This window comes from Penaeus vannamei, chromosome 8 (genome assembly GCF_042767895.1).
Source record: "Penaeus vannamei isolate JL-2024 chromosome 8, ASM4276789v1, whole genome shotgun sequence".
Classification (NCBI taxonomy): domain Eukaryota; kingdom Metazoa; phylum Arthropoda; class Malacostraca; order Decapoda; family Penaeidae; genus Penaeus; species Penaeus vannamei.
The window spans coordinates 33,246,768-33,269,267 of NC_091556.1; the positions used below are offsets into that span (position 1 = coordinate 33,246,768).

At 45.5% G+C, this 22,500-nt stretch overlaps 1 protein-coding gene across 5 annotated transcripts in view; it reads left to right on the forward strand.

The window, feature by feature from the left end:
- The window catches only part of LOC113813921 (ras association domain-containing protein 10), a 323,202-nt gene that overhangs the window by 165,499 nt on the left and 135,203 nt on the right, over window positions 1–22,500 (forward strand). For 4 of the 5 annotated variants that reach the window (XM_070124560.1, XM_070124557.1, XM_070124558.1 and 1 more), the window contains one exon: window positions 883–974. The gene's annotated coding sequence lies outside the window, so the exon portion shown is untranslated. Of the gene's footprint in view, window positions 1–876; window positions 975–22,500 lie in introns of those variants that run through there. The other variant, XM_070124559.1, reaches the window with a different exon arrangement.

Sequence of the window (22,500 nt, forward strand, 5' to 3'; positions counted from 1 at the left end):
TTTGTGCTTGAGTTTCTGGAATCGTAAAGGATATAGTTGTTCTTGTAAATACACCGCTAACATAAGCATTTACACACACATACACTCACTCTCACAAACACACGCGCAGACGCACGCACTCACACTCACTCACATACACATACACATGCACACACACACATGCACACACACACACACACACACACACACACACACACACACACACACACACACTCACGCACACACTCATACACACTCACGCACACACTCACACTCACGCACACACTCACACTCACGCACACACACACACACACACACACACACACACACACACACACACACACACACACACACACACATTCTTACACACTTAAATTCTTACATTCATTCACTCACACGCGCGCACGGATTTACGAACATATGTTTTGCTCGAACTCACTTCATCAACCTTAATGCAATCGTGAATAATTCAGATGTAATAACTAAGACCCACAAACTTTGCATATATAAGGAGCCGACATCCCAGGAGGCCACCCAGTATGTGAGTTTATGTACGTGCGTGTGTGTGTTTGTGTGTGTGTGTGTTTGTAAGTGTGTATGTGTGTGTGTTTGTAAGTGTGTATGTGTGTGTTTATGTATGTAAGTGTGTTTGTGTGTGTGTGCGTGTGTTTATGTGTGTAAGAGTGAGTATGTGTGTGTGTGTGAGTGTATTTACGTGTGTGAGTGTATTTATGTGTGTAAGAGTGTGTGAGTGTGTTTATGTGTGTCTGTGGAGCGGTCCGTATTTTTATTCAAATTATTTTAAGAAACTAGAGAAAAACATTGATTTTATTGAGCAGTTTTATGAGAATCGAATCTCCACGGCCTCTCCATAATTCAACCATCTTTCTTGTCTCCCTGTAGGACCTCCAGGACGGCATGCCTCCTACGCGGTGGCGCCTCTGCAGGAGAAGATAGAAGAAGCAGCGCTACAGACCGGCTGGCATGTGAACAAGGTGAGGACTCGGACGTATATTTTTCTCTTTCTAATTCTCTCTCTCTCTCTCTCTCTCTCTCTCTCTCTCTCTCTCTCTCTCTGTCTCTCTCTCTCTCTCTCTCTCTCTCTCTCTCTCTCTCTCTCTCTCTCTCTCTCTCTCTCTCTCTCTCTCTACCCCCATGACCTCAAACCTCGGCTGAGCGTCCTGAGATCCCTGCCCCGGCGGCGGCGACGGCGAAGGCCAGAAAAAAGCGCGTCGACAGTAGCGGGTCGTGGCGGCCGTGCCCCTTCTCTCCCCCCCCCCCTCCGTCACCGCCGCGCTGTGCCACGACGTCCCTCCCTAGACAATGTTGACGCCGAGCAATTCCCAGCATTACTGTCAACGCCCTGCCATTGTCGGGGGCCGCGTGACGTGCCGCCATGACAGCATGCGGCGTCGTGCTGGGCCAACACTCCCGAGGTGCTCGTGCCAACGCCACGTTCGGGTCACCCACCTCTGCCGACGCCGGGCCATACACGCGGGCCTGTCAACGCTCACCCCGGGCATCTACCTTTGCCATCTGCCCAGGTCGTTTCCCCAAATACTATTACTACTTCTACTGCTACAGCCGTTGTTGCTGCTGCTGCTACTACTACTACTACTACTACTAATAATAATAATAATAATAATACTGCTGCAACTACTACTACTACTACTACTACTACTACTACTAGTATTACTACTATTGCTGCTACTACATTAACCACAACAACAACTACTACTACTACTGTAAATATTACTGTTACTACTACTACTACTACTAGTATTACTGATATTACTGCTACTACTTTTACTACAACTACTACTACTACTACTACTATTACAATTACTGACACTACTTCCATTACTACTACTACTTTTGACATTGTTTTTATTACTACTACTCCTACTGATGTTATTATTGTTCTCTTTTTCCGCTTCCCTTTCTTTTTTATCTCAATTTTCCCCCACTTTCCTTTTCTTTTTTCATCGTCACTTGAAGATAATTGATCTCTTATGTATGTTCGCTCACACACTGTCTTTGCGTAATGGCCCTTTGGAAGTGCATTTTCGCTCTATCTTTGATGGAATCTTTATCACAGTCTTCTCTCTATGCACTTTTCACTCATTCTCTCTCCTTCTTTCTTCTTCAACCATTCCACAATTCTCATTTATTATCCCTTTTTTCTGTCATCTTTCATCATCAATTTTATATCGACCCTTCCTTTGCTAAAACATGATCCGTTTTCTATCGCATTTTCTATCACCATAATCTCATCGCTTTTTTGCCGGAGCCTCGAGAGGTAAAATATGATCCATATTCTACCGTCCTCTCCATCATCACTCTCTATCACTCTCTCCATCATCGTTCTCCGTCATCACTCTTCATCGCTCTCCATCATCACTCTCTATCACTCTCCATCATCACTCCATCACTCCATTACTCTCTCCATGACTCTCTCTATCACTCCCCATCACTCCACCATCACTCCATTACTCTCGCCATCACTACATTACACTCTCCATCACTCCATCATCACTCCCCATCACTCTCTCCATCACTCCACCATCACTCCCCATCACTCCATTACTCTCGCCATCACTACATTACACTCTCCATCACTCCATCATCACTCCACCATCACTCCCCATCACTCCATTACTCTCGCCATCACTACATTACACTCTCCATCACTCCATCATCACTCTCCATCACTACATTACTCTCTCCATCACTCCATCATCACTCTCCATCACTCCATCACCACTCCCCATCACTCTCTCCATCACCCTTCCTCGCTCCTGATGGCCCGTAGACACGCGAGGGACGAAGAGGTCAACTTTTATAGCTTAATTGTCTAAGCAATTTGTCTGCTAAGCGATCATCCCTTTGCCCTGACTCCCGTGTGTGTGTGTGTGTGTGTGTGCGTTTGTATGTGTACGTTTTCGATTTTGTTGTCGTTGTTGTTGTTGGTTTGTTTGTGTTTTGCAGATGTAGACATATATTTAATGTATTTTCCTTTTTTTTTGAGAGGGAAATGGTATAAGATTGGTAAATAACTCGTAAGTTAATCAAATAAATCATGCGAGAAGTTGACAACAGACGGGAGAAAAGGGGACAGAGGAGGAAGGAGGAGAGAGAGAGAGAGAAATAAGGAGAGGGAGAGAGAGAGAATGAGAAATAAGGAGAGCGAAAGAGAAAGAGTGTGTGAAAAGACGGACAGAGAGAGAGAGAGAGAGAATAAGAAATAAGGAGAGCGAAAGAGAAAGATAGTGTGTGAAAAGACGGACAGAGAGAGAGAGAGAGAGAAAGAGAGGGAGAGAGTGGAGATTTCAACGCCAACCAGCAGCCAATCCTGTCCCATCTGTCGCTGCTGTCGGGACTCCAGAGGTCGTCGGTCCAGCCACTGTCTCGGGTGGTGGTTGGGGTCGTGGTAGCTTAGCAGCGGTAGTGATGACTGTGGTAAGAGTCGTGATAGCAATAGTGGTAGTCAGGATTAGGTTGATAATGATGACTAGCAGGAGGAATGGTAGTTAAGGTGGTAGATGTAGTGATGACGACGATGGTGACTAGTAGGAGGAATGGTAGTTAAGGTGGTACAGGTAGTGATGACGATGATGGCGACTGTGATGAAATTCTTAGTATTCAAGGCGAAATGGTGAAAGGATGGTAACTATTGGAGGAGTCAGTGGTAGTTAAGGTAATAGTGGTGATGGTGACGATGGTATTGTGCGGAAATGGTGCGAGTTAAGGAAGACTTTTCCCAGAAGAGGTTATTGGTCCACGAGCCTGGCAGCCGAGTGGTCAAGATAGCACATGCCTTCCCTGTCGGCGATCGTTATTTATGTAACATCTTTGAAAATATATATATGTATTTATGGAAGAAGAGAGGCCGTAAGATCTAATAACAGACAGGAGGAGAAATGGGTGGATTAAGATGCAAACCGAAATGAAGTGAAAGAGGAAAGAGGGAAGGCTTATATTACCTGCCCAAAATGAAGCTCGAGAAGGGGGTCGAGATTCTATATATATATATATATATATATATATATATATATATATATATATATATATATATATATATATATATATATATGCATACATGCATATATGTATATATATATATATATATATATATATGTATATATATATATATATATATATATATATATATGCATATATATATATATATATATATATATATATATACATATATATATATATATATATATATATATATATATATATATATATGCATACATACATACATATATATATATATATATATATATGTGTGTGTGTGTGTGTGTGTGTGTGTGTGTGTGTGTGTGTGTGTGTATACAAACTTCCTTAGGAGAAAAACAGAAACATGTACAGCGAATCTCCCCCGGTGTTCTCTCCCCGCCATTACACAAGGCTGGACACAGATAAACGATTTCCGCGGTGCGATATGGGCGGCGTCGCTCGCGGGCGTGAGGCGCAGGCTCGGAGGACAAATCACGACCCGAGATGAATTCGGACTGACCAGCGCACCCTATAAAAGAAGATAAAAGAAGAAAGAAGAAGGATTGAGGGCCTTCGCGAAACTTCGAAGCCACTCTGAAACGAGTCCGAAGCGTCCCTGAAGCGCCGGGTGTGACAACCCGAACGCTTCGGTGGATCTCGAGTAACGCGGGCGCCGCCGTGAGAACCGCCTCCCTCCCTCCCGCGTTAATGGCGGCACAGACGGGGCTCCGAGAGAGAACTTTCTCGCCCGCGTCATGGGCTTCATTTCACTTAATTCCTTGATGATCCCTCGGCTCTGATGACTTTCGAGCGGCGTAATTAACTCGGGCCGTAGAGGCGATGCGAGTATGGGAACGCAAGGAGTGATTGACCCATATGGACTTAGAGCTGCTGAGAGTCTCTTCGTGTTTAGATAAGGTCTTCGCTGCGGTGTTGTGATAGTGGACAGCCGCGCCGATCTTCCCGCGATCTCTCTATTTGCCCAGAAAGTAGATTTGCCGGACGTTTTTTTCTTCCTTTGGCTTGTTTCGTTTAGGGAGGTTGTTTGCCAAGCTTGGACGGAGGACGGTGGCTGTCAAAGGATTAGTTGCGTTTTTTTTTTCTTTTTTCTTAATAGAGATTGGTAAATCGGTTGAAGTTCACGACCATCGTGCTAGGTTGACCGATTGCAGTGCGAATGTAAAGCTTCCCTTCACATTCCCTGAAGTGAATGGTTGAAGCCCAATGAAAGGGAAAATCACACGCCAATTTCACCGATTAGAGACGGCGATTTCCATCATTTCCAATCGTGAAGATCCGGTAAAGTTCCATTATCATCGGATGCGGCGATTACAAAATTTCCGGAATGGAGTCCGATTACCCGATCGGCTTTCCGTTGCTCCTCCGGTAGGCCTCCGCGGCTCCAGCCTATGGAAATGCTAGGTTTCTTTTAAGGTCACATCATTACCTTAATTACTGGTTACGAGTGAGAGTCACGGCTGATGAACCAACACCTCGTGGCCCTATGGCTCAAATCACTCCCCCATACGCTGGGATTCTCGACCTTGGTGCTCCCCGTGGCCATACTGATTCGATTATTAATGCTGAACTCACAATAGAAAGTCGCGGGGCCATTATAGTGGTATGGATATTCTATTACGCTTGTCCGGACTGTAATTAGATGAAGAGTCTTGAAGGAGTGAACGATGTCGGGCGCCGAGTTTGGGAGCCTTTGCGTGGAGTGTTGACTGATGGCGTTTTGATGGATGGAGTCCGAGGAGTTGATTTACCGAGCAATTTGCCGGACGAAGGAGTGAATGATTGCTGGAAGGGGTGGAGAGGGAGTGGGGGTGGAAATGAGGGAGAGGGGAGCGAGGGAGGGAGAGAGGGAGAGAGAGAGAGAAATGTGGATGTGATAAGAAAGAGGGGGAAAAGAAAGTAGTAAAGACAGGACGAGTGACAAAGAAGCAAAAGGAGAAGAAGCAGGGGGAAGGGGAGGAGGTGTATAAGGAGGTGGAGGAAGAGGAGGGAAACAGACAGACAGAGAAGGAGAGAAACAGAACATTATCACATCATTGCGACTCGCTAATGAACCTCAATAGGCTGAGAAATGTCTACTTCCTCCCCCTTTATCCCTCCACCCACATTCACACCCCCACCCCCCTCTTCCTTTTCCTTCCTCCTCTTTCTCCGCCGATAGATAACTCTCGGGAGAACGTAAATGCATCGTAAATCCTTTGTGATGTTGGTGATCAGGCCATTCCCTCCTCCTCCTCCTCCTACTCTTCCTTCACCATATCCTGCTCCTCTTCCTCCTTCTCCATTTCCTCCGCCTCCTCTCCTTTTTCTTCTTACTTCTCTTCCTCCTTTCCTCTTCTTCTTGCACGTGTTCCTCTTCCTTCTCCTCCCCCTTCCTCTCCTTCTTGTTCTACCTCCCTTTTCTCATCCTCCACCTCCTCTTTCTCCTCTTTTCCCTCCTCTTCCTCCTCCTTTATCTTTCTCTTTCTCTACCTCCTCCTCATCATCTCTCCTCCTCTTCCTCCTCCTCATCATCTTTCCTCCTTCTCTTCCTCCTCATCATCTTTCCTCCATTTTCTCCTTCTCCTCCTTCTTCACTTCCTTCACTTCTCCCTCTTCCCCTTTTCCTCCTCCTCCTCCCGTGACCACCACCTCTCCTCCCCTTTTGCTTATCTTCTCACCTGCTCTTCGCCCTTCTTTTCACTTTTTCGCCAACTTTCCCCTTCCGCCAAGCCCCTGGCCCCATCACCCCTACCTCTCTCGGCCAACATTCCCCTTCCCCCTTACGCCCTTCCCTGCCCCCCCACCTCACCCCACAAATTTGCCCCCACCTCTCCCCACCCATTTCCCCCAACCTTTCCCCGGCGATCTCCCCCCCCCCCACCACCTGTTCCCGCCCATCTTTCCTCAGTGACCCCCCACCCATTCCCCCACGTCTTCCCCCCCACCTTCCCCTTCTCCCTTTCCCCCTTTCCCCCCATCCCTGCCCATCCCCGCCTATCTCCTCCCCCCACCTTCCCCTCCCCCCTTTCCCCCTTCCCTGCCCATCGCCGCCCATCTCCCCCCCCACCTTCCCCTTTCCCCCATCCCCCCCACCTCCATCCCCCCTTTTCCCCTTCCCCGCCCACCTTCCCTTTCCCCCTTCCCCGCCCATCTCCCCCCCTCACCTCCATCCCCCCTTTCCCCCTTCCCTGCCCATCCCCGCCCTTCCCCCCCACCTCTCCCCGCCCACCTTTCCTCGCTGTCCCCCCGCCATTCTCGCACAGGTGTAAACAAACTGTAGGCTCGCGTGTGGGGCAGGACTTACCGCGGGCGCGACTAACCCGCTTGGATTTGCGTCGTGTTGTGACCGGATGTTATTTTTATTTCTTTCTTTCTCTTTTTCTGTTCTTTTCTTTTTCTCTTTGTCTATTTGTGATTTCTTTTTGCTTCTTTCTTTTTTGTCTTGTTTTGTTTCTTTCTTTTCTTTTTTGCCTTTTCTTTTTTCTTTCTTTCTTTTCTTGCTTTTAATTTAATTTAATTTTTCTTATTCCTTCTCTAGTTCGGCGATCCGATTGATTGAGTTTTAGTTCTATTTGTTTTTTTTTCTCGTTTGGATATATATATATATATATATATATATATATATATATATATATATATATATGTATGTATATATGTATATATATATATATATATATATATATATATATATTGAGATCGGACAATTCTCACGTTTTACCTGACTAAATGTCGATATGGCTATTACTGTGTTTGGAATAGAGTTACTTAAACAACTATCGCGTTGGTAATAAATATGGGTTTACATGATCTTTCTATGATTTAACGCACCATCTATCTTTACAAACGCATGTAAGTAAGCGAAAGTGTATTTTTATGTTAAATTGTCCGTAATGTACGACTCCGGAGCGCGCGGTCGTTATAGCTTGGAAATATTTTAGACGCGTTATCCTCTCGGCCATTAACGAGGCACCTCAATTTCCCCATGAATAGAAAACGGCAAAAATATTCATAGAAAACGCGCCACGTGACCTCTCGTGCCAACAGGGGAGCCGACTGGGAAAGGTCATCAGCATGAGGTCAAGGTAACCTGAGGTCACGCCCGGAGGAGCAATGGGGTGTGTGTGTGGCGGGGGGGGGTGTCGAGGAGATTCAAATATTCGAATCTTGTTTTTCCGTTAACGGGCGAATCCCTTTTTCTGTTCGGTGTAGATTGATGGTTAAAGAAGGGAGTGTCTGCGAATTCTTCCTTGTCCTCTTCCTCGTTTGTCTTTCCTTTCTGTTCTTTGTGCTCTTGTTTCTTTTCCATCTTCTACAAATCCTTCCTCCCATCTCTATCCCCTCCTTCGGCTCCATATTTTCTCGTCCATCCTCCTATACTTACCTTTCCTCCTTCGTATTCTTCAACTACAGTCCCATTCTTTTCTTTCCCCTTCTATATATCTCCTTCATTTACTTACCTTCTTCCCATTTTCTTCCTCTCTCTGCCCCCCCTCCTTCACCCCCGCCCCCGTAATTCCTCCAGGAGGTCAAACTAAAGGATTTGATTACAAGCAGCCTTTCCTCCTGTCACGGGGGCTAACAGTTCGCTTACATTAGACTGGTTCATTGTCATTTAACGTCTTCCTGGTTTATTTGTATTTTTCTTCTCTTTCTTTGTTAATTGAGTTTTTAAAAAAGTGCACTCAAAAGCCTCCTCCTCCTCCTCGTTCTTTTCCTCGTTCTTTTTCTCTTCTTCGCTTTCCCCTTCTCCCTCCTCCTCCTCTTCCCTTTCATCCTTCTCATCCTCCTCTTCCTTTTCCGCCTCTTCCCCTTTCTATTCCTCTTCCCCCTCCTCTTCCCCTACCCCCCCCCCCCCCTATTTCCCCCTCCCCCTCACACAGCAGCCCAAGCCGTTCCAGGCGAGTGGTCCGTCAGCGTAGCCGTTGCGCGAGTGTGAGAAGTGTGTGTGCGTTTCCCAGGACTCCATCACGGCCACGTACACATTGCTGTCACGCACACAACACCCAAACGTACACAAGACTCGAAGTTAATCAGATTTAGCACGTAGAGGTTTGCTCTCAAGGCCACCCGCGACCGAGGACACCTGCTTGGTAGTCGCGTGTATGGGCGTTTGATTATTATTATTTTTCTTCCCTTACCTTTATGGTGATCTGAATATGATTCAGATGAAGGCTTATGGCACGCGCGTTTGATTTGGGTGTTGTTATTATGAATAGTTTGGGATTTGATGTGACTACAAAGTTGGTTTTGGTGGTAAGGGAAATTGTAGAGATATTATAGAGATTGTAGAGTAATGGGAATTATAGAGATTATAGTATGTGTATCATTGTGTGTCCGCAATTTCACTGCTTTGTCTGCATGAAGGATAGCACTTTAGGAAGGAGTCTAAGGAGGGCCTAACCATGCTGAAAGACGGAATACAAAAAAGGAGAGCAAAGGAGAGTCCGAAAACAAACCCACACTTTCGCCTGAAGAAGTTGAACTTGTGTGAACAGTAATGCGAGAGAAGTTGAAAAGTCTTGAAGTAATTTTAACTGTGATAGTAATAATGCCCTTGTTATTGTTGGTATTTTATTCCTAGTGCCCCTCTTACTGCTGTTTCTATTAAGACCACAAGTATGATAGTGCTAATGCTATCACTACAACAAACACTGTTGCTGCTGCTGCGACTATCGATGCTATGGGCATCGCTGCCAAAAATACGATAACTTTTCATAACTGTAATAAGAAGTAGCACTTTTGATACTGTTTTTTGATGATAATGCTACTCAATTGCGGCAAGAATCAGATGTGGTCCCAAAAGGAAAATATTAGTCATCATTATTATCAAAATATTTTTTCTCACAGCTTGAAAAAAATAAGGATCTTTAGCTCCCTCCCGTGTTCACTGAGCCGACAGTTGCGAACACACGAATGAATAACTTCTACATTAGACGTAAACCTAAAGTGAACGGACTGATTAGGGATGATATTTCATGATCGGGATCTGGAATACATTAGTGTCTCACCTGCGCCAGGTATGGATTAACCCTGATTGGCGTGAGGGAGTTGTTGCATAGGTTTAGCCCGGGTTCTCGATTGGTCGATAAAATTAATTAGTTTATGGTTGTATTGATGTAACTAGTCTTTGGATTTTGAGCGGGCGGAGTTTGGACATGAAGAAGGGATGTATTTGGTTGCGCCCGTGAACAGAGATGGCGATGTGCAGGTGTTAAGTAATAAAGAATGTCCAGGTGGGACTCTGCTACCTGCCGGCCGCTTCTTGTGGCTCAGTGTCCGAAAAACGGTTCTGTATATTTTCTTTGTTTACTGATACCCGCATACATATCTGATATGTAGGTAGATAGATATATTGATAGATTAATAGATATAGATTGGTATAAATATAGACAGATAATGTAGATTGATGGAGAGAGAGAGAGAGAGAGAGAATGTGGAAATGGCGTATATCTGTTTGAATGCGTATGTGCATGTGTAAGTAGATATGTATATCTATATGCAAACACACACATGTATGGGCGTGTTTGAGTACATGTCTTTTATATACTGTACATCTGCTTACTCATCGTATTCATAAATGCGTATGCCTACGGGCGTGCGCATGTGTTACGTATGAACATGAATGTATACATAGAGTAGACCCTCTATTACACCATTTACGAAAGGGTTTTATACGCTAATGACGGTAAACAAACAGCCAACGAAATTCTATGGCGGAAATTATACGGAATCTACACGCTGTTTTCTTCATAAACCTTGTGTCTTCTTCCAGTTTCTTCATCTATGTTTCCTCACTTCCCTCCCCTGATTAAAGATAGGCTGCCCTGTCTTGCTGGGAAATGGGAAGGCTGGTTGTGAAATTTTTGTCCAAATCTTGAATGGAACTTTCGACTCGGGGAAGTAGGATGAGAATATTTCTAGTGTGGGAAAAGGTGGCTGTTTTTTCCTTGTTGGATAGTTTGTTGGCTTGGTTGTTTGATGTGGAGGTTTTTATTCTGCGTTTATGTATTGTTGGGGTTTAGCTTGAGGCGATATTGCTAAAGCTGCTGTTTTTGTTGTTGTTGTTATTGGTTTGAAAGGTTATCGCAGGTATTTTCCTCCTCATCAACGGCAGCATCGTTATTAATTTCGTCTTTTTTATTCTTCTTGTATGTATATTTTTGTGCCTGACTGCTATTTCTACTACTCTTATTCTTGATATTGTTTCTGATGTGATATTTCAGTCACAAGATCATGATTTGATGAAATTATGTTATTACACTATTTTTTTTTCCTGAAGCAGTAACCAAGGACACGGAACTGGAAACAAGGAAGTTTTTAGTTAAATGGTAAGAAAAAATAAAAGATAATAAAATAGATAAATAAATAAATAAAAGATACCTCAAAATTTCCTCATGGCTGTAAGAGGGGAAGCCGACAGAGCCTCCTCTTCCTTGCCTCTTTCATCTTCCACACTTTCTCTTATCCGCTGTGCATCTTGGACTCCCCCCCCCCCTCCCCTTCCCCTCTCCCTCCCCCTGGCCCAGCTGTCCCCCGCGGCTCCACCAGCTGCTCATGTGCGAGTCATTTGTTACGAGGAAAGCCCGGCAGCTGCCATCTTCCTCCGCCGCTGCCCACGTTATCGGTGGGCCTAACCCGCAACCCCTTTGTTCTTCGGGGGCGGGGACACGGGCAGGTCAAGGCAAGGGCGAAGGGGTTAAGGGAAGGGAGAGGGAGGGGTGGAGGAGGCGGGGTAGGGGCAGGGGAAAGGGAGGAAGCAGAGTAGGTAGGGAAGGGTTGTGAGTAGGGGAGGGGGGGAGGGAGGGAGAAGGGCAGGTCACTAATTAAGATCTTGGTTAGGTGGCGTTGAGAGGGAAGCTGCCTCTGCCGGGGCGAGAGGACGTGATCAACGCTCCTTTGAATTTGGCGGGGGTCGGTATGACGTCACTGTTTTGATAGAATTAAGAGTCGCTTTTACGAAGTCGTTCCCGAGAGGCTTGTTACGGCGCTGTCTCGAAGTATGGGCATCTTTTGTCTTTACATGTTATCCTTGTTTTGTTTTTGTTTTTTTACCACGTTTTACTTTCATGTTCAGTTACTGTTATATATGTTTAATTCTTAGATTATGTTTTTTTCGTGTTAGGTAAAGATATATGGAGTTATCGACAGCAGAATGTTAATTGAAGGTGAAAATGTTTGTGTTATATTTTAGTAATTCTTTGATTAAAATCGCTCATATTTCTCAAGTAGACGTTTGGAAGAATAACCCCAGTTAATTCATATGTATTTATATGAAGGCAAGACAATGTAAATTAGGTAAAAATACCTCCCAAAAATGAAAATGAAAAATGAGAGTATCACGCCAGAGTTACTCGAAGTGAGAGTAAAATCACGCTGAAGAAGGACGGAGAGATCTCGGAAGAATTCTTCGCAAGGCGTGTAAAAAAAAAAGAAGAAAAAAAACGTCGAGTCGTATTTTGAGAAAATGGTCGGTCATGAAATCTATAATAAAATCTCGCTGGATAAGGAGATACTACAAATGAAATAAGACCAGTGTTAAGGCCACAAAATTCCACACGTCACGGAATTCGAGAATGACAAAGCTCTATAACTCAATTACAGTCGTTGACTCACATAGCACACACGTCCTCCCATTTTTTTCTTCCTAGATATCTGACAGAGGAAATATTCTGTCCTTCGTGGGAGAACGGCCATTTTTCTGCAGCAAATATTATGCTAATTGCGTGCCAAAAAGTTGAGAAAATTTAACTAAATATAAACTACCTGAGGGCCCCAGGGTAAGTAATTATGCATTTTCAAGGGAACTGTGGTCAAGTTACAGCCGCAGAAATCTCTAAGTATGAAAACCTTCGCGGACGTCACCCATGCGGTGTCGGGTGGCGAGGCCGTCGGTAATCGCATTTGCCGCGTTGGGGACTTATCCTTGAAGAGGGGGAAGGCGGGGAGGAGGGGAGAAAGGAGGAGGAGGAAGGAATAGAGGAGAGAGGGGGAGAAAGTGACAGACAGACAGAAAGAAAGGGAGAGAGAGAAAGAAAGAGAGAGGGAGATGGTGGAGATTTAAAAAAGTAGATAGATAGATAGACCGAGAAATAGGAGAGGGAAATATAGAGTAAAAAGAGAAAAAGAAAAAAAAACATATAGGACAAACATCAGTTGATCCACGAGGGAAACGGAGAGGAAGGAAAGAGAGAGAGAGGGAGGATAACGCACAGGAATAATCCAGGAAATTAATTGATCAGCCGTGATGGATGAGAGGAATGGAGAGGAAGGAAGAGAAGAGAGAGAGGGCAAGACCCGATGTGATGGATGAGGGAAGTGGAGAGAAAATGGTAAAGAGGGTTGAAAATAAGGACGGAATAGTAAATAAACAGGAAGCGAAGTAATTAAAGTGACCTGCGCGGGTGTGGAGAGAGAATAGATGGATAAAAACGAGAAGAAATTTCGTGAATGACCAGACGGAGAAGTAATTCGCGGAGTCTCATTTGGAGAGTCGATGCTTTGGTAATGTCTATTTATTCTTCCGAGTCGGGGGCGCGAGGCAGAAGCGGCGGCACCTACGGGAAATGCGAGATCAGTAGCAACTCGAGGTGTTATGGCGTCCCATAGGGTATTTTAAAGATTGTTCAATGAAAATATAACTATTAAAATAATTATTTTCCATTCCTTTTGAAAATTTAACAAAATGATCGACCATATTCACAAAGCATCCGTAATTTTTGTGATGTCATTAAAATAAACCCGATGTGCATTTTCCAAAGATAGAATCAGGCGCCATGAGACCTCTTCGAGTTGCTACTGATCTAACCTTCCCCCAGCACCTACACCGGCAGGAGGCCCTCCAGAGATTCCTCGCGCGACCGCCGGACGCCATTCTCACGCACTCGCTCTTTAATTTTATGGAGTGTCATTCTTCTGGGTTCTCACGCGGCTTTGTCTCCTCGCCGCCGTCGCCGCCTCCCGTAAAATGCAAATTCATTATTATGAGTCCGACGGTGGAGGGGGCAATGGGATATGGGGGTGGGGGGTAGGATATGGGTGGGGGGATTTGTAGGAAGAGGAGGGAGAGGTAGGGGGGGAAGTAGGAGTCCATAAACAGGGTAACTTGATGATGCCACAACAATGCTCGGGGAAGCGCTTGTTGTTCCCGTGGCAAATCTGTCGGAATGCGGGGTATTCTGCTCCGAAAAGGGAAGGGGCCGGCCTCACTTACCTGTAGTCGAATGGTGACGTAACTTTATTGTATTAACGAGCGTCGACTCCCGAATCTCATGCTTACTAAGGATGTCTGGAATCGATGATATGGTGATCGACTCTTCATCTTTTGGAATTATGGAATCGAATCACCTTAGGGATCGAATCACTTTCTCTCTCTCTCTCATTCTCTCTCTCTCTCATTCTCTCTCTCTCTCTCTCTCTCTCTCTCTCTCTCTCTCTCTCTCTCTCTCTCTCTCTCTCTCTCTCTCTCTCTCTCTCTCCTTCGTTGTTGTTGCATGTACATGTGAATGTTGTTCTATGTTGATGTACGCTGACATAACTCTTGTAACTTTTCTACCGTGTCGAATTGCCGAGTTATCATCAGGAGGAAAGTGCTGGCTCGTGTTTTCTCGCATGCTGAAAAGAGAGAAAATGTCAGGATGAGAATGCTGAGTGACACGTGGTGGGGCGTGGGGAAGAAAGGAGGAAGACGGAGTGACAAATACATGCTAAGACGACAGCTTTTACTCGCATGAAAAGGAGTCTTTCCCGGAGGGTTTTTTGTCATTCCCTGCGTGTAGTATTTGTTTTCCTTTGTGAGAAAAGAAAGAAAAAAGAGAAGAAATAACTCTTGTCACGAAGGCATTTCTCCATCTTTCATTCTTAAATTCCCCGTTAATGACTTCATTCAGAGATTTGAATTTTAGAATAAATGACTTCAAAAGTTCCTCCCAAGAAGGTCATTGAAGCAGAAAAGAGCCGCCGCACATCGGGGAGGAAGGAGACGTCGAGAGCCAATGAAGAGACAGGCGCGGAGGGAGGCTCTTCAGAGTGACAGGAATGCACCGCGGAGACTGCCTCGTCCTGAAGGAGGGATCCCTGGCATTCCCCTCGTGTCTGTACGGTCGCCAGGAGGCTCGAGAGGCGTGGGAATGATAACGAGGCGCGGTACTAATGAAATGACCAAAGATTGTGGCCGTTCTGTCGAGGGTTGTGTTCGGCCTCGCGGTCCGTTTTTTTCTCGGACAACGGTGTGCGTAAACATAGTCTTTTTTAGTTTATTATTAGTGATACATATTTATTATTAGTGATACATATCTTTATATTGCTACCACCAGACATGTGATTAATCAAACCGCTTACTCTCTCTCTCTCTCTCTCTCTCTCTCTCTCTCTCTCTCTCTCTCTCTCTCTCTCTCTCTCTCTCTCTATATATATATATATATATATATATATATATATATATATATATATATATATATATATATATATATATATATATATATATTTACATATATTTACATATATTTACATATATATATATATATATATATAGATAGATAGATAGATAGATAGATAGAGAGAGAGAGAGAGAGAGAGAGAGACATATTTATACATATATATATATATATATATATATGTATATATATATATATATATGTATGTATGTATGTATGTATGTATGTATTAGCTTCTTTTCTTGATTACGATACTAATCTTCCACTAACTAGAGCCTCCAGCCACCCATCTACTTGGCTAGTAGTTCATCCATCCATCCATTCATCAGTCAATCAGTCCACTTATCCATCTATCCATCCATCCTTCCACTGCTCATCCCTATCCATCCATCCATAAGTTAATCCGTACAGACCAACGCCTGAAACCCAAGCGATAAGAGAAAGTCGTATCGCTTCCTTTACCGTCGCCGTCGCCGTCGTAAGCGCCCGTCGGAGAAGTCCTGAAACGTGAGAGGGACTTACGAGGTGCTGGTGAAGGGGGGTAGACGTAAGGGGGGAAGGGGGAGGGGTAGATGTAAGGGGGGAAGAGGGAGGGGTAGACGTAAGGGGGGAAGGGGGAGGGGTAGATGTAAGGGGGGAAGAGGGAGGGGTAGACGTAAGGGGGGAAGGGGGAGGGGTAGACGTAAGGGGGGAAGGGGGAGGGGTAGACGTAAGGGGGGAAGGGGGGGGGTAGACGTAAGGGGGGAAGGGGGAGGGGTAGACATAAGGGAGGGAAGGGGGGAGAGGTAGACACAAGGAGATGCACAAGTTAGCGAATGAAGATGGGGGAGCTGGCACGGGGTGAGAGTGGGGAAGGGGGGGGGGCGTGCTTATAGGGGGTAGTGTTTTGGGGGTGGAGCTGTAAGGGGGGTATTGAGGGGCAAGGGATTGGCCTATAAGGAGGGGGGGAGGCGAGGAGAGACAGGTGCCAAGCGAGAGCCGGGCGAGGGAAGGTGATCTGGCCCCTTTATTCCGGCACTCTGTAATCCCGCGGTTAGGTGGGATCGTGTTTCCTCCGTCCTTCTCTTTCGCTTGTTTTTCCTTTTTCCTTTCCTTCTGTACATTCTCCTCTCTTCCTTCTTTTCGCTGAATGTGTCTCCTTTTTTTTTCTTTTTTCTTTTCTTCTCTCACTTGCTATCTCTTTACCTCATTTATTTATCATTCTACCTTTTCAGAATTAATTTCCCGTTATTCATCTTCCCTCCTTTATCACTTCCCTTTTCTTTATCTACATACACGAGAACCAAGGAATGCGCGTTATCTGATGAAACAAAACGACAAATATGTGCGAGTGTGTTTTACGTACGTTTTTTTCATCCTTTTTATTATACTTTGTGTTTATACGATTCAGGAAAAAATACATAATCTAGATTTATCGTTTTATAGCATAGTCGCACACCTGTATTATACTTCATGTGTTTATACGATTCAGGGAAAAAATATATATATTCTAGATTTATCGTTTTATAGTATAGTCGCACACCTGTCAGTATATAACCGAAAATCCTATCTTCGTCACCATCTTTACAGTTCAAGATTCCTTCCAAGGCCGTCTGTCAGGATGAAAAAGGAAAGGATCTTGATAAGGCGAAATGCGGTAAAAGACAGCCCCCTCCCCCCCCCTCCTCCCTTCCCCTTCCCTTTCTCATACCATGAACTCTCCTCGTTCCCCTTTCTCGAACCATGAATCCCCCTTCGCCTCCTTCCCTGCTTCATTTTTCTTACTCCGTGACTTCCCATTGCCCCTTGTCTCACACGGTGACTCTCTTTCCCCCTTTCTCACTTCCCCCCTTTTCTTATAGCATGGTTTTCCTTCCTTCTCCCTTTCTCCCTCCATGACCCCCCCCCCCTTTCTTACGACATAGCTCTCTTTCCCCCTTTCTCACACGGTGACACCCTCTCCCCGACTTTCTTATATAGTGACTCCCTTTCCCCCCTTTCTCACTCCGTGCCTCCACCCACCCCCCTCCTCACCCCATGACTCCACCTCCCCCCCTCTTTCCCACACGGTGTCTCCCCTTCCCCTCTCCCCCTTTTCTCACTCCTTGACCCTCCTCCCCCCAGAGTAATCGTGTGTGTGGGGGGGGAGAGGGTCACACCGTAATTATTAAGGCTCTTTTGGAGGTTTCAAACCGAACGTTTTATAGGGAACTTGATGCGTGTCTTTGTTTTCTCTCATGCAGGTCCTTCTTCGTAATTTTCTTTGTATTTTATCGTTTCTTTCCGTTACTCCTTCCTCTCTTTTTCTTTGAACTCTGTCTTCCTTACTTTTTTCTCCACTTCGCTCTCTTCGACTTCTTCCTTTTTTTCTTCACCCCTTAGTTTTCTGCTTCTTTCTCATCTTCTTTTACCTCATCTTCTCCTTCTCTTCCGATTCTCTCTTCCTCCCCCCCACCTCCTCCTCCTTTCCCCTCCCCATTTCCACCCCCCTCCTCCTCTGCCACCCGTCCTCCTCCTCCTCCTTTTTCCCTCCCCTTTTCTCCTCCTCCTCCTCCTCCTTTCCCCTCCCCGTTTCCTCCCCCTTTCTCTCCTCCAGCCGTGTATCAAGCAGCAAGACAACCCCCAGCAGCCTCGCCGCCCTTTGTACTGTGACGAGACCTTCATTAGCATATTGTTCATTTCATCATCATCAGTGCCTATCATTGTCACCATTGCCTCGCTTGCAATAACATTTCACTTCTGCAATCTCTCTTTTTTCTGTCTTTCTTTTCTTCTTTCTCTCTCTTATCTCTTCGCTCTTTCTTTTGCATGTTTGCTTGCACCGGCGTGTTTATTCAGATTCTCTCTCTCTCTCTCTCTCTCTCTCTCTCTCTCTCTCTCTCTCTCTCTCTCTCTCTCTCTCTCTCTCTCTCTCTCTCTCTCTCTCTCTCTTTCTCTTTCTCTCTTTCTCTCTTTCTCTCTTTCACTCTTACTCTCTCTCTCTCTCTAACCTCTTTCACTTTCGTATTATCTTTCTCACTTCCCATCTCACACCTCTTTCTTCCCTCTCCCCTTCACACCTCTCCGTCTCCCATCGTCACTCCCGTCTTTCCTTCCCTCTCCCTCAGTCCACCAATTCCCACTTCCTTAGGCCTACCTTACCCCCTCCCCCTCCTCTTCTCTGTACCGAGTCGAACTCCCGCCAGGTAAGGAATGTCGACTGCTTAATTTACATATTTGGAAGAAATGGCGTCGAGTTGCTGCCTTCAAGAACCTCTGGGAAGATACCCCCAACCCTACTCCATGCCCCCTGCCCCGTACCGCCCCTGCCCCATGCCCCCAGCCCCGTACCGCCTGCCCCATGCCCTCCGCCCCGGTCTCTTCTCTTACCCTGCCCCTCCACCCCACCCCCCCAGTAGCGGGGAACTTCTTATATTGGTGCCAATTTGGGCTCAGAGGAAGTACTTGTTATGATCGAATATGAAATATGACCCTCTGTATGCTGTGGCTAGAGAGGTAGAGCGTGGGTATGCATGTGTGTGTGTGTGTGTGTGTGTGTATGTGTGTGTGTGTGTGTGTGTATGTAACTGTATGTATGTATGTATAAGAGGAGAGATAACTAGTGAAACTAAAGCTCAAAAGAAGCCATCTATTTTTTTAATGATCCATAACAATAGAATCCGATCCCGAATAAGCAAATTCTCTCAGCAAATGGACACATATTTTTTCGTCATTCTTAAACGCAATCGAAACCGAATACGGAACAGAGTAGACTATCCCCGACCGTTAACCCATTCACAGGAATTTCGACTACCGACTGGACCGTCCGACGGCTGCCTACAACCCCCAACCATGAAGCCTCGGGCACTGTCATAACTCATCATAAGACTGTCGTGGTCATCTAACCGGCGCTACCAGGCGTGGTCGGCCTTGTACTGCGTCGGACCTGGTAGTGTGTGTCGGCTTCGTCGGGTCTCGTAGTGTAGCAGGGTCTCTGGTGCATCGGGCCTCGTAGAAGTCGGGGCTCCACTCGTGCAAAATTGCCTTGAGTGATGTCAGTTGTGGCGCAGCGAAACACTGAAGAATTGGGAAGGAGAAGGATGACAGGGAAGTGCAAAGGACTTACATGTAGGTGAGAGAGAGGGAGGAAGGGAGGGGGAAAGAGGAGAAAGAGAGAGAGGGGGTGAGGGGGGAGACTTAGAGGTAGAGAGGGAGGGGGGAGATGGAGAGAGAGAGAGAGAGAGAGATAAAGAGAGAGAGAGAGAGAGAAAGAGAGAGAGAGGGGGGGGGGAGAATGAGAGAGAGATTTTAAAAAGTAGACAGATAGGGAGAGACAGAGACAGAAACAGAGAAAGAAAAAGAGAGAGATGGTCCTCGTGATAAGAGTGGGAGACAAAAGGAGAGGAGAGGGAGTTACCGAGGAAGGGCCGACTTCGGGGGCGGATTTAGCACGACTTACGCCCATAAAGGCAGCTCGACTCGAGGTGGATCCGTCAGCCTGTCATTGCGAATTGTGTTTCCGCGAATCGTCTTGGTCGTGGCAGGAGGGAGGGGGAGGGGGCAGCAGGGGGGTAGGGAAGAGGGGTTGGGGAGATGGGACAGGGGTGTGAGGTGGAGGAACGGAGGAAACAAAGGGAAAGAATAGGGGAAAGGAATATGGGAAGATAGAAGAGGGAAACAAGGATAGGGGAAAAAAGAGAGGGGCCAGGGAACAAAGGTAGGAAAGGGGGGAAGGGAGAGGCAGGGAGGAGACTGCGCATAAGGTTAGGGGAAGGGGGAAAGAGGAGACTAAACAAGAGCCATGGATAAGGGAATAGAGAGGGAATCGAGGGACGAAGGTGAGAGACAGGGACAGGGATAGGAGAAAAGATAAAAATGAGACGGAACAGCGGAGAAGGGGGGAGGGTCGAACAAGGGAAAAGAGTAGGGGTAATGAGACAGAGGGGGAGGGTAGGGGTCAGGATAAGGACCAGGGGTAAGGGAAGTAAAGGGAGGCCTAAGTGCTAGGGGAAAGAGACCAGGGGGCCGAAGGCTATGAGGCTATGAGAGAAAGGGTTTCCCGGGGTACGAAATGATATTCGAATTCAGGAATAAGTTCTGTAACTGTCCAGCGGAGGAGGAAATGTATTCATGGCTCTGAGGAAGGTCATAATGGAATAATGGAGTTATAAATAGATCATGCAAATGCCGCAGCTGCAGGGACATTCGTAAAAGAAGCCTTAATAAATTCCACTACAACGCATTTCTCTCTCTCTCTCTCTCTCTCTCTCTCTCTCTCTCTCTCTCTTTCTCTCTCTCTCTCTCTCTCTCTCTCTCTCTCTCTCTCTCTCTCTCTCTCTCTCTCTCTCTCTCTCTCTCTCTCTCTCTCTCTCTCTCTCTCTCTCTCTCTCTCTCTCTCTTTCTGTGTGTGTGTGTGTTCGCCCATTCGCGTGCATTGTGCTGTCATTTATATATTTACTTCCTGTCTTTCGGAAATAATGAAAGAACTGACCGTTTTCTAGGGCTACACGCGTTCTCGCATTGTACGTACATTACAACTGATACCGCGTGTCGTCCAGCGGCGGAGGTCGGGCAGGTGTGCGGCCATACTTAAAACGGCCTTCGAAGATGACAGATGTTTAAGAACACGTGGCGAGTCAAAGTAGAGTGAGGATAAAAATTGCTTTGTGAGGACAGAAGAAAATAAAACACATGCTTATGTTTTTTTCTGTTTGATATTATAATGAAAAAGTTCTCTTTTGTAACCGACTGCATTTATGCGGTGTATTACGATCTGCCTATAATGTATACATCTGAAAGTGAATATGAAGCTGATGTATGCGTGGTGCGGTGGTGAATGTGTGTGTGTGTGTGTGTGTGTGTGTGTGTGTGTGTGTGTGTGTGTGTGTGTGTGTGTGTGTACGTGTGCGCGCGCGTGTATGTGTGTGTGTGTGTGAAATAATGAAATAGCAAAATTATGTAACAAACAATAGCAACGAGTACCTCTTGACCGCTCTTTGGAAATCATGAGTTGAAAATGATTATGATGATAATAACAGTAATAATAGAAGTAGTAGTTGTTGTTGTTGTTGTTGTAATATTGATAGTAATGATAAAGATGATAATAACAAGAATAACAGTGCTGATGCGAATGATAAGGAATGAATATACGAAGGGTCAAGCAGAGCCATCTGTCGGCAAATCGGGAATCGGATCGAGAATCTCAGTCACGGCAGAAACGCGGGACTGCTCTTCATATTAATGCCGCGACGACGAGGAGAGAGAACGAAAGAAAGGAGAAGACGATGATGAAGATGGCTAGAAGAAAGAACGAAAGAAAGAAGAAAAAGATGATGATGAAGACGACTAGAATAAAGAACGAAAGAAAGAAGACGACGACGAAGAAAGAACGAAAGTAAGAAGAAAAGGAGAAATGAAAGAAAAAGAAAATGAAGACGACGAAGAAGAAAGAACTAAAGAAAGAAGAAGAAAGAATCCTGTGTTGCGAACTATTTTAATGGACTTGGGGGCGTGCGTGGTGGCATGGGCGAGGGAGGCGGGCGGTGTGATGAGGATGTAGTGGTGATTCGAGGGTGATGAACGCGTGATGTGGTTGTTTGATGAGGGTGGTGACGTGGCGTTCGTCATAGGAAATAAGTTTTTTCTATTGTATTCGTTTGGTTTGAGTGTATTTTAGTTGTAATGGCAATCTGTGTTCATGTTGGTAGTATGATCGTTTGGATTTTGAATGTAGTAGTAGTAGTAGTAAAAGTAGTAGTAGTAGTGCTAGCGGTAGAGGTAGTTGTTGCAGTGGTAATGGTTTTAGAAGCAAACAACTGTATTAGAACTAATGCTACTGATTTTTTTTTCAATTCAGTTGTTGCTGCTCTTAGCACTTTGCCACCATTACCGCTACCGCTGAAAATTAGTTAATCAATCAGCCGACAGCGAGATAAACGTAATGATAAAATGCCACCGTCATCATTATCATAGTCAGCATTGTTGCCACCTTAATTATCAGAATGTAATATTAAATCAGCGTTGACATGATTGCGTGCGTAACACTCGAGCATGAGGGGGATCAGAGTGAACCGACAAGCATTCTGAGACCTTGTTCTACGCGGTGCCTGAGTGCTCGGAGTTTCTGATG